We start from the raw sequence: 14,538 nt of genomic DNA, 5'->3' as shown, positions 1-14,538 counted from the left end.
TATATTGCAATACTATTTTCATGTTAATATAATATAGTTCAAAATATTGTTAATATTTAATTTACATATTATATTTAAATCTAAATATTATATTGAATAATGTAATAACTACAAATTTTAGAAATATTTTGGTCATACAAATAGCGTTTTAATGAGCTTCAAAAAGTACTTTTAGAAAAAAGCTCTAAATTGGCGCTTGTGCGAAGTAGAGATTTTTCTTACGTTAGATGTTTTTACCAAATACACATATATCGGCTACAAATTTGGATTGTAAACGGGTTTGTCTAATATGACCCATTTATTAAATAAGCTAGTTTTAGATTTAGGGTTCGGGACCATTTAACTGTCGATCTGTTTAATAGTTTCCTCGGCCAGTACAATTATAACATGATATATTTACAATTCATCTAAAATACATTTAACCGATCTATTTATTAAATGGATTAGGAAAGCTGCGATGTTACCTATTTAATAAATAAGTGGATTCTGTTATGGATTTTTGGCTGATCCTACAAATAGGTTGGTTTCGTATTAAATTATTTCTAGTCTCACTCGTATTTGATCCATATTTGATCCGGCTCAACCCACTTGCCATTCTGAAATTTGCTTCATAAATAATATAAAAATCAAGGGTATATTTGCCATTATAGAATTTTATATAGTATAAATGCACAACATTTCAACGTACGACCATCATTGGACCTATTTGATTTGGTTGTAATTTTTTCCTTTCCAAAAAGTGGTTTTATTGGTAGGATTGATATAATGACAAATAAAACCTTTTATTCTATACAGTGGTCAAAAAAACTTTATTTATTTGTTTATTTTTATGAGACTAGGAGTCTAAGCAATCACTCTGTGGTGAAAACTTAGAAAACTAACTTATTTACTAAGATGGGCATCTTTAGAGTTTTTTTTTTCTTTTGGGTACAATATTGTGAGTTAAAAGGAGTCCTCGAGAAGGCTATAAATCCAGATTTTGGTTTGACCCCAAATGCCAACTTTGCTCTTTTAAAGCCATTTTTGGTTATTTTAGGGACACAACATTTTCTTATGATGAAAACTTTAGAATGGATTCGTAAAGCTTTTCTCAAGTAACTCTATCATCTTCCCTCTGCACTTCTTTTTTTTAAGTCATGTATAACTCATTACTTTATTTTCTAAATAATTTTTTTTTTTATGAGGAAAACTAGGGAGCCCCACCTAGCTTTCCCAGGCCCCATCCCACACTTATCAAAACTAGCCTACGTAGTTTCACAAGTAAATATCTATTTTAAATATAACCATAATTATCTCCTAGTGCATTACCACCATGTGCCCCCAACCCAAAATATTCTTTGATACTAAAAATATTTCCTTAAACATATATTAAAGTTTTATGACACTTTAGAAATATAGTTATGAAATAATAAATAGCTTTTTATTAAAAGTTCTACTAGCAAAAACTTTACTATCTACAACAATACCAAATAGGGTCTTACTTGGCCTCTCTCTTATATTTAATCACATAACACATACAAAATTAAAGGCAAAGTTGACATATTTTTCTTGGTACACGAGTCAAAGAGAGAAAGTATCAATATTTGTACTAATACATCTCCATTAAAGAAAAATTCTTGAATAACAACAAAATAATTTTTCATTGCAAAGGATTAAATATAATATTTTACTTGACATATATAAATAAAATAATTTTATGATGGCAAAAAAGTGTTTTCATAGAAATCATATATTGGTGGCAACAAAAATATTATCATAAAACTCTTAGACACTTTTGTAACAACAAAATATTGTCACAGTACTTAAATATAGATGACGACCGAACTTTTATCATGAAAACATCAAAAGTCTGCTGACATTGATGTTCGCCATAGAAAATCTTTAGTGACAATAATTAAATTTTCTATAGTATAAGTGATATTTATCTTCTTTCTATAGTTTTGTTTGGCGTCAGAAACTATAGTGATAGCCTTTTGTGGCTATTATTAAATATCTTGACCCACATTAATTATTTTATGACCAATTTTTTGCTTTCATAAAAGATAATCCAAAATTTGTCATTTACGGTAACTGTTAATTGTCATCATAAATTGCATTCTTTTTGCGACAAACATCTATATTATCACAAGTAAGGCTGCAAATAGTTCGGGTTGACCCACGACCCAACCCACTTAAACCCAATCCAAACCTGATTCAAGGACCCATGGGGTTGGGTCGGGTTCAAAATTTGGACCTATTCTATATTTAAGGTCGGATCTGGGTTTGTTGAGTTCTAACATGACTCGACCCGATCCGACCTGGTTGTTATATGGGTCTAATTTGGATCTTCTAACCTACTACCTGACCTGACCTGACTCGACACAAGTTATGTGGTTTTTATATTGGCATGTAATTGAATGAACTTCAATTGCAGAATTATTTAGCAAGAAAAGTAGGTTAAAAAGCAATAAACCATAAATGATATAATCTTTAATTACCTTTGTTGTTTGATTATTTGACCTTGTTCCTTATTTTACTCCTTGATATATAAAGCACTAATCATAGAATAGGTTGTGAAAGTTTATTTTAATTGATAATTTAACTCACATACAGGTCTTAGCATGTCGAAAATTTATAAACTATATTTATAAACTTCATCTGTGCACAATATGGTTGAAATGAAATCATAGTGCTTGGAAGCACTAGAAATCGTGTGCCAAAATTTGAAGAACCATTTAATGGTCCCATCCACATTAGTCTATTAGTTTGAAATAAATGTTGTCGTCGCTCCAACAATTCAATCTGATTTTATTCATATGACATAGGGGATGTTGTGGCAAACTAGATAGCCAAGTGATATCTTTGGATGAAAAGTTGGACTTTTAGATTGTAGATTGATATTGGGACTGACTTAGCATTTTATCCGTGTGGAGTGATTGATTAAAACCCTATTTGATTTTGATGAGCTCAAAGCATTTGAGTATATCTCTTGTTTACTAATGAATTCAATTAAGTGTTTCAGTGAAAATCTTGTCTAAGTGTCTTTAGACTTGGTTCATAATATTTTGGATAAGTTAAGAAGTCAGCTTGAACCAAAGTCTGAGACTCGAGTCGACTCCAGAGTATCACGAGTCGACTCCAAGCGTATCAAGTTCACTGGCACGAGCTCGAGTCGACTCCGGATCAGTACGAGTCGACTCCGACTGAGAACAGACAGACGAACAGAAAGCATCAACTCAAAACCTGTCAGCGAGTCGACTCCTGAACTGCGCGAGTCGACTCCGATGTTCACCGAGTCGACTCCAGGGTAGTATGAGTCGACTCCTAGGAGTCACAGGCAGAAAAGTCAGAGAGCAGTTTTCGGGTCTGAGATTCGAGTCGACTCCAGTGGAACGCGAGTCGACTCCGATGGTTGGCAAGTCGACTCCAAAGAAAGTGAGAGTCGACTCTCAGAGGAACACAAGAAAAAAGTCAGAGAATGTTTTTTGGACTCTGAGATTCGAGTCGACTCCCGCAATACGCGAGTCGACTCCTAGACACCGCGACCCCAAAGAAGACAGAAGACCAATCTGCTGTGTCTGAGAGCCGAGTCGACTCCTAGAAAGCTCGAGTCGACTCCAAGGCAGCGGTACACCAAAAGGGCAGAAGACTTAGTTTCGGAAACTGAGAGCCGAGTCGACTCCAAGGAAGTTCGAGTCGACTCCAAGACTGGAGGAGCCAAAAGACAGAAGATCGGGAGTTCGGGCTCTGAGCGCCGAGTCGACTCCCAGGACAGTCGAGTCGACTCGAGTTGGCCAAGTTGAAAATTGGCTCCATGGACTTCATGGGATGAGCCGACTCCGAAAATGCCAAGTCAGCTCCAGAAATTGGCGAGTCGACTCCGGGTCAAGACGAGTCGACTCCCAGTCGAAGAGGCTACTTTAATTCAAATTCGAAACAGTTGCCGAGTCGACTCCAGAAAAACATGAGTCGACTCCCGCTACAGCCGAGTCGACTCCTGATCGCGCGAGTCGACTCCAACCCACCAACGGACATATTGTCAGGCTGTGCAGAGTGTGCAGAACGGGCAGAAAAAGGTCTCTAACGGCTAGTTTCCGTGGGGGTTGGTTTAAATAGCCACAGAGGACTGTAGCAAAGTAGATAACAACTATTCCACTCAAAGTAATCAAGCATTCAATCTCTGCAACCTGTTCTTCAACGAAAAGAGGGAAGAGCGGCATTAACTCCATCCAACTTCCTCTTCCCAGCAATTAAAGAAGCCTCCTCCTGCATTCAAGTCGACCACACATTCAAGAGGAGACCCGAAGTTCGAGAAGCCCCACTCAACTCCAACTCAAACGTGTTTGAGGGCTTCTAACTTTTCTTCTGTTTATATTGTTATTTATCTGCTTTTTGAGAAGCTGTGTTTTCTGTTTGTACCTTTTATTTTCACCTGGTCTTTACTTGGTTCAATCGGGGGATTGAATCAAGGGTATTGAGGTTGGTTGGTGAGCCGAGTGTAAAACCAACGTATGTAAGGGTTCGATTGTGATTCCGAGAAAACAATCGGGGCGGTTCTAGTCGGTGAGCCAGGGAAAACCGACCGAGTTCGTTGTGAGCTCGTAAAACAACAAGTTTGGTTGTGAGCTTGGAAAACAACCAGCTGTAATCCAAGGGATTATAGTGAATTCCCAAGTGAGACTTGGAGAGTGGACGTAGGAGCAAGGGTTAGCTCCGACTCCAATGTGAAATGAAATATTGATGCTAAAGATAATTGAAAGCTAAGTTCTTTTTGACTCCCCCTTTCTTTTCCAGAAGGGCAATTATCTTAAAACCAATATTCTTCAATTTTATCTCTTCTAATTCAACTTTTAAGCATGAATTTTGTATTTTGCATTCCAATGTATCCATATTGGTTCTACTCCCCTTATCCATATTGGTTCTATGGTTCTACTCCCCTTATCTATATATCTACTCCCCCTTTTTGTCATCAACAATGAAAGGGACAAATTATCTGTAGGTGCTTAAAGCATACTTCTTAGTAAGATTCAGCATATTTCCGTGAACCACTCAAGGATATTCAAGTTGTGCTCCCCCTGTCCAAGTCATTTCTATTAATGAATTCAGTCATTCATATCACTCCCCCTTAGTTTTGGAATTCATTTCAGACTCATCTTTTTGTTTAACGTTGTTATCACAAGATGTGCTCCCCCTGTTTTATATGCATTGTTTCTGTGTATCAAATTTGAACACTCAAGGTATGTGATAAGATTTTTATGGCACATCACAAAATCACATACACAATCACAGAAACATATACACAGAGTTGGCAATGTACACAAAGTTTTCAAAAGAGATTGTATTCATGTATCATTGTTAGGCCTGTTAATGAGCCGAGCTGCTCGGGCTCGGCTCGGGCTCGGCTCGGTAAAAGCCCGGCTCGGGCTCGGCTCGTTAGTGAAACGAGCCCGAGCCCGAGCCCAACATGAGGCTCGTTTACACTCGAGCTTGAGCTCGGGCTCGAGCCCGAGTAGCTCACGAGCCCAAACGAGCCCTAGTGAGTATGTGACTGTGTGAGACTCCCAGGCCCAGCCGGCGGGCCCACGCCCAGGCCCAGCCGCTCAGCCCCCTGAGCCCCTCCCGATTCGCGACTTAGCCTGTTAGCCACTTGGGTGATTGACTGATTGGGTCCCAGTCCCACGCTCAAAGCCTCAAACGCCCAAAGGAAACCAAACGCCCGAATACGATGCCCTAGTCTCCCACTGGCCACTCCCACTCTCCGTTCTTCTCGGTTTCTCCAGAACATTCCCTAATCCCCTCCGCCTCTAGCCCTCCTTTCTTCTCGCCGTTCTCGGTTTCTTCTCCGTTCTCCTCGCCGGCTCGCCCCCAAGCCCGAAGCCGATGCCCCCTCCCCTCCGACGACAATGAAGACGCCGTACACCCGATCCCAACTCTCCGAGAAGCTTCGCCGCAACCTCCTCTCCCTTTTCCGCCCCCGATGCCGTCGCCCTCGATGGGGAAGGCAACAAGCGTGAAGCGCCGCCGCCCCATCCGGCCGTTCCTGCGTCGAGGTCCCCCCTACCCCCTTCCTTTCATAGTGAAAGTTTCACTCTCTCCCCCGCGGCCGAGCCTCCGGCGCCTGCGGTCGACCCGCGGCCGACGCCTGTGCCGGTGGTGCTCGCGGCCGCCCCCTTCTTTCTTCTCTTCTTTCTTTTTTTCTTTATTTCCTTCGTTCTTCTCTCCTCCCGTCCTCCGACGAATGATGGGGATGGGGCGCCGGCCGCCGGGGCAGGCTCGGGCTCAGGCAAACGAGCCTCACGAGCCCGAGCCCGAGCCGGAGCTGTGCCAGGCGAGCCCGAGCCCGAGCCCAGTACAGGGCTCGGTACCGAGCCCGAGCCCGAGCCCGAGCCTAGACTTTTATGGAACGAGCCGAGCCGAGCCTGCGGTGGCTCGGGCTCGGCTCGGCTCGTTGACAGCCCTAATCATTGTGAACCTTTGAAGTCAGTACATAGTCAAGAGAAGAAATCATTACAAGTATTGATTTCTTAATGCAAAAAGTGTTTCAAAATAGCCTAGGGTTTACAAAAAGAAGATCCTACAAGATGTCCCTCATCGGCGACGTTGCTCGTAAACCTTACAAGCTGCATCTATGAATGCATTGATGGAATCCATTAGGGTCTTAAATTGATCTCCCTGTGACTTGTGGAAGGCTGCCACAAGTGCTTCAAATTCTATGGTTGCCATTTCAATTCTTCCTCTGAGTTGGGCAACCAAGGTGCCCACGTTGCCTCCTGGGCTTGTCAACTCTTTGAGACTCTTGGAAATGGTCTTCAAGCTGTCCTTGAGCTCAATTGTCCTGCAGGTTTGGGTGGCACCCACACCAATTATTTCTTGCGTTGTAGCTTCAATTTGAGCTCTAACTTCCTTCAGCTCTTGTAGAAGCCCTTCATGTGAAGCTCTGATGGGGGCCAACTCTGTGGAGATCATGGATCTCATCTCCTCCCTCATCTGCTGGCAAATGACAGATGCTAAGGTGCGCATCTGATCCTCTGATAGGAAGGAAGGCCCACTGACTGGAGGAGGTGGTGGCATGGATGTGGAAGGTCCAGCTGAGCTGGAGGGTATATCAGGGACATCCATGTGGCTAGGTGGAGGAGAGTGGTGGTCAGACTCGTGATGTGGGATCTCAGGCTCTAGGGTTTGTGCTTTTCTTTTTGGAACTTTGACCCAAGATCCATCTATCTTATGAAACTCCATTCTTCTCATTGTGCCCTCATTGTAATAGTCGGTGTTTCTCAAGGGCTTTGCAGGTTCATTTTCGGGAATGTGAACCTTAAAGTGTTTGAATACTAAGGTAAAGATCATGCCATAGGGTATACTAAACCTAGAATACCTATGACATAGTTCAATATAGTTTAACATAAGTCTAGGGAGGTTTAGAGGAATCCCTAGTAGGATATAATGCATAACAACTAGGTCTCGCTCCGAAACAAAATCAAAGCGGCCGGTTTTAGGAAACAAGACCCTGTTGACAATACTTAGAAGTAATCTCATCTCTGCATTTAGGTCTTGGGAATTGACAACATCAAGAGGGCCGCAGTCCTCTCTTCCTAAAATTAAATTTAGGGCTATTTTCCTTTGGGGATGTGAGGTTGGAGCCTCACCGTCCTTAGGGATTTGTAAAACAGTGGATAGGACATCCTCATTGATTTCTACTAATGTCCCCCGGACATATGCAGTGTACCCTAAGTCCCCTAATGCCATATTGCTAAAAAGTTCTCTAACTAGGCCGGAGTAGGTCGAGGTATTGAGGGTGCAAAGGTGCTCCCACCCTTGGGCTCGGAGTCTCTCTCCAATAGAGAACCCCTCATTGTCTAAAAAGGCAAAATCTATGTACCTACCGGTCGTGACTGTGCGATTTGCACAGGAGATGGTCGTGGTTGGCGGAGCAACCGGAGGAGACGGCGCGGAAGGTTCTTCCCTCCGTTCCTCACCGTCGGCCGCTGCCCTAGGTCGCCTTCCACCGGTCCTCCTAGCTCTTTTGGGTGCCATTGAGTGGAAATCCTAGGGAAATGTGGAGAAGGAGGCTAGGGTTTGTGATGGAGAACAAGCGGAGGCTAGGGTTTTTGGTTTTGGTCGGGGATGAGAGAAGATAGCTCGGGTCGGCTCGAGCTGTTTCACTTATTTTAAAAAAAACCTAGTTCGGTCCCCGAGACGTCTCCGCGACTAAGGCGAGACGTCTCGCCTGGGGGACGTCTCTGCGATTTGCCAGAGACGTCTCCGGCACTGAAAAATTTCAGACTGAATTCTATCTTTTTCCAATTTTTGTTTAATCACCCTAATTAACATGATCTCTTTTGATAAACTCAGAGTGAATTTGTTTGTGATCCTCCCCCTTAATAATACATCCTATAATAATTTGATAATGATTTTTGAATTATTAATATTGAAATGAGGAATGTTTGACCAAATTTCGAATACCTATGAAATAGGCTCTGAAAATATCTCCATGAAGAGTCCAAGGGAGGGTAACCATCCTCCGGAAAGTCAAACAGTTCGTCATTTAGCTTAGATGAATTCATGTTTTCACTTATGTTTACCTTGAGGTGGATTACTAGTTTGAGTAGCAAAACAATGCAATACAAGTTCAATTCATTTGCTAGGATCATACAAGCTCAAAGCATTCCTTAAGAAGTTGAATCTATCTTTACAAAGGGGCTTCGTAAAGATATCGGCCAATTGATTTTCAGTGCATACATATTCAATCATCACATCATTTTTCAGCACATGATCCCTAATAAAATGATGCCTAATCTCTATATGCTTTGACTTAGAGTGTTGAACAGGATTTTTTGTTAAATTAATTGCACTTGTATTATCACACTTAATTGGTATATTATCCATTTTGATACCGAAGTCTTCAAGTTGTTGCTTAATCCAAAGAACTTGGGCACAACAGCTTCCAGCTGCTATGTACTCAGCCTCAGCTGTGGACAAGGCAACTGAATTTTGTTTCTTGCTAAACCAAGAAACCAAATTAGCACCCAAAAATTGACATGTGCCACTTGTGCTTTTTCTGTCGAGTTTACACCCGGCAAAATCAGCATCGGAATAAGCAATTAAATTTATGTCAGATTGTTTAGAATACCATAAGCCTACATTAGATGTCCCTACTAGATATCTAAAAATTCTTTTAACAGCTTGCAAGTATGATTCCTTAGGGCATGCTTGGTATCTAGCACACATACAAACACTGAATAATATATCTGGCCTACTAGCAGTAAGGTAAAGTAAAGAGCCTATCATACCTCTGTACAATTTGCAGTCTATACTTTTACCTTTTTCATCTTTGTCAAGCTTGCAACTTGAGCCCATGGGTGTGCTGATTTCCTTTGCATCCTTCATCTTGAATTTTTCCAACATATCCTTGATGTATTTGGACTGACTAATGAAGATGCCTTCCTCTGATTGTTTTATTTGTAGCCCAAGGAAGAAGTTGAGCTCACCCATCATGCTCATTTCAAATTCTCCCTGCATAAGCTTGGCAAACTCTTGACAAAGACTATCATTAGTAGCACCAAAAATTATATCATCCACATAAATTTGTACAAGCAATAAGTCATTTCCTTTTCTTTTAATAAAGAGGATTTTGTCTACATTTCCTCTCTTAAATTTGTTTTCAATTAGAAAATTACTTAATCTTTCATACCATGCCCTAGGGGCTTGCTTAAGTCCATATAATGCTTTATGCAATTTATACACATAATCTGGATGTAAGTGATTTTCAAAACCTGGAGGTTGTCCTACATAAACTTCCTCCATTATATACCCATTTAAGAATGCACTTTTTACATCCATTTGATAGAGTTTAAAATCCATAAAGCATGCATATGCCAAAAGTAGTCTAATTGCCTCTAACCTAGCAACAGGGGCAAAAGTTTCATCAAAATCTATTCCTTCCTCCTGATTATATCCTTTGGCCACTAGCCTAGCTTTGTTTCTTATTACTATTCCATCTTCATCTAGTTTATTTCTATACACCCACTTGGTGCCTATAATTGAAACATTAGGGGGTCTTTTCATTAAAGTCCAAACTTCATTTCTTTCAAATTGGTTTAATTCCTCTTGCATAGCATTCATCCAATTATCATCTTTTTCAGCTTCTTCTAGTGATTTAGGCTCTATTTGTGAAACGAAAGCAAGATAATTACTAGTATTTCTTAGAGAGGATCTAGTTCTTATACCTTGTGAATGATCACCAAGGATTAGATCCTTTGGATGACCATGTGCATACCTCCATTCCTTAGGAAGATCTTGATTTCTTGATGGAGGTTGATCTTCTTCATCTTGTTGATTTGTATCTTCTTTGATCTCATCCTCATGTTGTTTGTCTTGTATGGAGAATTCCTTCATTCGGTCTTCAAGTATACCTGCATCACCATCTTCTTCTTTTCTAGAAGAATCTCCATTAGCTTCATCAAAAACAACATGAATGGATTCTTCAACAACGAGAGTTCTCTTGTTGAAGACCCTGTATGCTCTACTAGATGAGGAATAACCTAAGAAGATCTCCTCATCTGATTTAGCACTAAATTTGCTTAGATTGTCCTTTCCATTATTTAAAATAAAGCATCGACAACCGAAAACATGAAAATAACTTATATTTGGTTTCTTACCTTTCATTAACTCATAAGGTGTTTTCTTCAAGATGGATCTAACTAATGCACGGTTCAAAATGTGACATGCAGTATTTATTGCTTCAGCCCAGAAATATTTTGGTAGATCCGATTCGCACAATATGGTACGAGCCATATCTGCTAGTGTGCGATTCTTCCTCTCTACCACCCCATTTTGTTGGGGTGTCCTAGGTGCCGAGAAATTATGATTGATACCATTTTCGTCACAAAACTTTTCAAAGTGCTGATTTTCAAACTCGGGTACCATGATCACTCCTAATTGCTTTTAGTTTAAGATTGAGTTCATTCGAAACTCTATTATGAAACTTGATAAAAGCGGGAAAGGACTCATCTTTATGTGCAAGAAATGAAACCCATGTAAAACGTGAAAAATCATCAACAATTACAAGACCAAATTTCTTACCCCCTAGACTAGCAGTTCTAGTGGGTCCAAACAAGTCCATGTGAATTAGTTCCAAGGGTTTTGTTGTTGAGACTATGTTCTTAGACTTGAAAGAATTTCTTGTTTGTTTTCCTAATTGACATGCAGCACAAATTTTATTCTTTTCAAAGTCTATTTTTGGTAGTCCTTTAACTAGATCCTTTGTAATTAATTTAGAGATTAGATCCATGCTAGCATGCCCTAACCTACGATGCCATAACCAACTAGTCTCATTGACTTTGGGATTCATGGCTACAAGACATTGGCCATCCTTCATGGTGAGATCATCAAGATCTACCATGTAAACATTTCCATGCCTATGTCCTGTGAGTATGATCTCATTGTCAATTGGACTACTAATTATGCATAGTGATGATTCAAATGACACTTTAAAGCCCTTGTCACAAAATTGACTTATACTTAATAAGTTATGTTTTAGCCCGTTAACTAACAATACATTATCAATAAATGAGGAGGGTGATATGGAGATTTTACCAACACCAATGATTCGGCCTTTAGCATTATCTCCAAATGTGACTACTCCTCCTTCTTTTGATTCCAAGGTGACAAAGAGACTCTTGTCACCGGTCATATGCCTTGAGCAACCACTATCAAGATACCACATTCTCTTTTTATTCCCGGCTGCAAGGCATACCTGCAAAATGATCATGTGAAGCTCTTAGGTACCCAAGTTTTCTTGGGTCCTTCTTGGTTAGTGTGGTTGGTTCCCTTAGGCACCCATACTTTAGTTATGTTTTTAGCTTTCACAAATGTACTCTTGTTAGTTTGGATCTTTCTTTGAATACAAGAGTAGGCTTTATGTCCATTCTTTCCACAATGAAAGCATGTAGGTTTTTCAGTTTTTACATTTTTTGCTTTTACAAAGAAATTCTTTAGATATTTTTGTTGTTTGTTAGTTTTATATCCTAATCCGGCTTTATTGAAAACAGCTCTTTGATTTGAAAGAATAAGATTTAATTTTTCAGAGCTTTGTGTGAATCTTTCAACAATTGGTTTGTACTTATGTACCTCATTCTTAAGATTCAAATTTTCTTTAACTAGTTCTTCCTTATCTTTTTTAAGAGATTCAACATTTTGTGCAAGTGAGGTATTATTATCGAGTAGGGATTTTATTTTTAGATTTAATTCCTTAATTAGTGTTTTTGCCTTTTCATTTTCAATGCTAAGTTTTGAATTTTTGATTTCTAGGTTAGTAGTGTTAATATTTTTAACGCTCTCCTTTTCAATTAATAGGTTTTCAATATCTTCCTTCAGTTTTTGATTGGAGGCTTTTAATTCTTTATTTTTTGCTCCTAACATACTACAATCACCCATAAGTTCTTGAAAAGCTTCATATAATTCTTCTAAAGTAAAATTTATAGTTGGGTTTTGACATACCTCGTCGTCTTCGAACGCCATGAAGCATAAATTGGCGGTCTCTTCCTTCTCTTCCTCGGAGGATGATGTGTCACTATCATCCCATGTTGCCTTCAATGCCTTCTTCTTCGGCAAATCATCTTCATGTTGCTTCATCGTGAGCTCATGCGTCATTAATGAGCCCAAAAGTTGTTCTAGCCCCAAGGTGTTGAGGTCTTTGGCTTCTACGATCGCCGTGACCTTTGCTTCCCATGCTTTTGGCAAAGACCTGAGAATTTTACTCACAAGCTCTGGGTTAGTATAAGATTTACCCAAACTCTTTAGACCATTAATTATATCGGTAAAGCGTGTAAACATGCATGTGATGGTTTCATTGGGTTCCATCTTAAACAACTCATATTTGTGAACTAGAATGTTCACTTTGGACTCTTTGACTTGATTTGTACCCTCGTGGGTAACTTCAAGCCTATCCCATATTTTCTTAGCGGAACTACATGTAGAGACTCTATTGAACTCATTTACATCTAAAGAACAAAATAATGAGTTCATGGCTCTAGAATTGAGTTGAGCCATCCTATCATCATTCTCATCCCAATCCTCCTCAGGTTTGGGAACTCGAATGCCATTAACTACGTGTGATGGTTCTTGTGGTCCCTTGACTATAACCCTCCACAAGGCATAGTCTTGTGCTTGAATGAAGATTCTCATTCTAGTCTTCCAATAGGTATAATTTGTCCCATTGAAGAGTGGAGGTCTATTGGTTGCTTGCCCCTCGGCAGGAACATTGTTAAAGGGTGTTGCCATCTAGATCTTTGGCTAAGACGGTTAGGTCTTTCAAGAAATACACAGAGCACCCGCTCTGATACCACTTGTTGCCCAGAGATGGTCACCCAAGAGGGGGGGGTGAATTGGGTGTCCTAAAAACTTTTGACTATTTAAAAATAAAACACACAAATGTATGAGCTAAACAGAAAATAAAGCTATGAAGACAAACAATCGCAAACACAAGCTTTTATAGTGGTTCGGAGCCTCCACTGCTCCTACATCCACTCCCCAAAGCACCGTTGGGAATTTCCACTATAATCCACGATTACAGTACGGTAGTTTTGCGAGTTCACTACCCAACTCGTTGTTTTACACCGGGCTAACAACAAACCCTAAAACCCCCAATTACACTTAGGCTTGGGACGCCTTTCCCTTGTTCCAAGTCCCTTGACTGGAACAAGCACCACAATAAAAGATTTTACAAAGGATTAAAAAAGCTCTAAATAAGCAAATAAGACAATGATGAACAATAGAACCCGGAAGAATCCTTTTGCCGTTGGAAGCGTGGGAAATGGTGATTCTTCCGATGTGGATCGCGTAGGTTTGAGTGTGAGCTTTGAATCCCGAGCGCGCGAGAGTGGTTGAGCTTGAAATCGCTTGGGAAGCTTGAAAGCACTTGACTTCTTCACTTGAATGCACTCACTTCCTTGAACTTCTCTCTCTTGCTTCTCTCTTAAATGATCTAGCTTTTGGGTTTGTGAAGAGTTGTTTTGAAGCACTTAAGAGCTCCCTTTTATAGCCCAAAAAGCAAATATAGCCGTTAGAGATAAAGTAAGAGAGATTTGAAATTCAGACCAAACCTGTAAAAGCTGTCAGTCGCGTCCCAGGCGCTCCGGGGACGTCTCCGCTTCAACGAGAGACGTCTCGGCTACAAGATTTTACTTTTTACGTTGTCTGGGGACGACTCGGCTCTTTACGGGGACGACTCTGGAATTGTACCGTTTGAATCCTTGCCTTTCTGATTTGCTGAGAGGGTCGTCTCTGCACTTTACGGGGATGTCTCGGCTTGTTTGCACTTTTTGAATGGGGACGACTCCGCTCCCTCGGGGACGACTCCGCTTCTTTATCTCAGAAAAACATGTCTTCTGGAATTCCCTGAGAGAGTCGACTCCGCTCTTTCAGGGGACGTCTCCGCTGCCTTATCACCAAAAAAAATCATTCTCTGGAAAACCCTGAGAGAGCCGTCTCCGCTATCTTGGGGACGACTCGGGAAGTCTGCTTTTTACTTGCGGGGACGACTCCGCGTACGGTGGGGACGTC

Source organism: Phoenix dactylifera, unplaced genomic scaffold (assembly GCF_009389715.1).
Source record: "Phoenix dactylifera cultivar Barhee BC4 unplaced genomic scaffold, palm_55x_up_171113_PBpolish2nd_filt_p 000902F, whole genome shotgun sequence".
Lineage (NCBI taxonomy): Eukaryota > Viridiplantae > Streptophyta > Magnoliopsida > Arecales > Arecaceae > Phoenix > Phoenix dactylifera.
The sequence above is the reverse complement of the archived record's forward strand: the minus strand, read 5'-3'. Positions refer to the sequence as shown.